This window comes from Solanum dulcamara, chromosome 5 (genome assembly GCF_947179165.1).
Source record: "Solanum dulcamara chromosome 5, daSolDulc1.2, whole genome shotgun sequence".
Taxonomy (NCBI): domain Eukaryota; kingdom Viridiplantae; phylum Streptophyta; class Magnoliopsida; order Solanales; family Solanaceae; genus Solanum; species Solanum dulcamara.
Genome location: NC_077241.1, coordinates 65,383,394 through 65,385,852, shown reverse-complemented (window position 1 = coordinate 65,385,852; position 2,459 = coordinate 65,383,394). Strand labels below are relative to the sequence as shown.

General features: G+C 37.6%; 1 pseudogene; it reads left to right on the top strand.

The window, feature by feature from the left end:
* The first annotated feature begins 2,339 nt into the window (after window positions 1–2,339).
* Window positions 2,340–2,459, top strand: LOC129891006 (5S ribosomal RNA; annotated as a pseudogene).

The window sequence follows — 2,459 nt, the reverse complement described above, 5'->3', positions numbered from 1 at the left end:
TTTAAGATACTCCTGGTTGATTAGATTGATATTTTTGTAAAGCTTCCTTAGCCGAGGGCTTAAGGTTTGCACGAATTTGTGTACTAACAAAATCTAGGGCAAGAGCAACATTTTCTCCTAGTGGGTCTAACTTGAAGAAATTCTTTTCGCTCAATTACAAGTCTTGGTGGGAAAAGGTGCATGGAAATTTTCTTTAAAATTATATGCAGTCCTTGGTGAGTGTTGTTGGTCTAGATAGTAATGTTCTTCAAAAACAAGACGAGGAGGTCTTAATTGTGAGTCAACCTACTATTTTGAAGTCTAAAGTTGTTGTTCCAGACAAGATTAAGGGATCTTCCCTTAAGGAAGTTTAAAAAGAAAAGTATTCAGCTCAAATCCAATAGTCCTCTCACAAGCGGTCATCTCAAGATGAAAGTAGTAGCACCCGTAGTGATCGTTTTTAGAGGCAATTAAAACTTCCTTCTTATACGCCAAACGATGCTAGTTCACATCCGGTAGAGATTTCCGACAACAATGTTAGTTCTTCAAAGACTTTAACAGCTATTAAAGAGGTAATGATTTTTTTCATTTCATGATACCACATGATTCTACTAACCATGATATTTCTTCTTTTATATATACATATATATATATATATATTATTTTTACTATTATTATTATTTTTTTTTTTACAGGCAAACAATGTTAGCATGTTGGAGACTTCTTACCAAAGGAAGCCACAAGATAGTAATGAATCTGTAGAGCCCGACTTCAATAAAACCAATTCTATCATCCAAATTAGAGCAAGAGGCTACTTTTGTCCCACATAAAAGGACTACAATAAAATGTAGAATACCCTCCCCATAAGAAACTGACAATGTCCGTGTCCATTTTTGATGGAAAGCAAGTCATCTCAGAACTTTGAATGAATTTTGTCGAAGGAGCTTGGAATAATATTCGTTCTAAGCTCGTTGATCTCACTACAGAACGTGTTTTTTTCTTTTAAGGATGAGGTCCAAGTAATTCTTAAGGATGTAGATGAAATGGGGGTGGATATTTCTCCTTTGAAGAATTTATTGAAGTCCCTCTTTGAACTTACCACCTTCTATGACCAAGCATGATCATCCCTTGTTGATAGAGCCTTGAAAATTAAAGAATCTGAGCCATATCTAAATGCCAAGAAATACCTTGATCTTGTCTTGAATAAAAAGAATGAGAAATTCGAAGAATTGTCTAACATTTGTCAATCTCTTATGAAGGCAAGGAAGAAGGTGAAGGAGTTAAAAGCCCTCCGAGATGCTGCCAAGAAAGAAGTCAAAGATGTCGAAGCTAAAGTCTCAGCAGCTGAACAAGAGTGCAACAAATATGCTAATGTTTCACTAGAAATAAATCGCTCACTTGAAATTTCAAAGATCGACGTCGATTGTCTCCATATAGCTTTTGTTGACCTTGGGCAGCTAATAATCCCTCCTGAATAGGATTTACCTTCTCCACAGCCTGTTGGACCATGTCTGGGCCTATTAGTCGTGTTTCGCCAACATCAGACTAACCAATGGCGACCTATACTTTCTGTCATACAAAGTCTTATATGGGGCCATCCAGAGACTGGAATGATAGTTAATATCATAATTAATCTTGACAGGTAGTGGGCAATTGTCCAAGCTACCCTTGGAGTCAACCGTATAGTCTCGCAACCTATCTTCTAGCATTTAGCTAATAAAATTAGTCTATCCACCGGTCTGAGGGTACAATAGTATATGAAGACCTATCTATCTTCCCAATCTCTTTGTGGGATGATCTTTAGTAGTTAACTATAACTCGGGCTCCTTCATCTGGGAAAATAGTTATAGAAGCTCCGTAAAGTCTCACCATTCTCTTGATCTATAATTTCTCACCTTCTTGGTTGAACAAATAGTCTTTGATTGAAGGAGCATGGGCTGATATTGTTAATCTGTAGATGACATTCCATATAAAATCATCCGTTCATGGAGTGCCAAATGAGTCTCATAGCCAAGGTCTTGTTGTGGAATCTTCGACCTTGTGTGTTACTTTTTGCCTTCTTTAATGACATCAACCGGTACCCTTACCTTTTGAGTTTTGCTTTTTGCCCCTCAAAGTTGGCTGCCAAGTGGTGTTGAAATTCCCTCACACAATGGCCTGTATCACCATTTCGTGGATTGCCTATCATTAACTGATATTATGCTGAAGAACTGTGGCATACAAGTGCATCATCTGTTAGTGATCAGCTAATCCTGTTTGCTTTGCTTAAGCCCTTTTTACAATTCCCATAACATAACTTATAACACTATAGGTATATAATCTCGTGTCATTTCTTTGCCTCTAATTCAAATTCTTCCATCTCGTGCGATCATATCGGTACTAATGCACCAGATCCCACTAGAATTTTGAAGTTAAGCATGCTTGGGCAAGAGTAGTACTAGGATGGGTGACCCCTCTAGGAAGTCCTCGTGTCACATTTC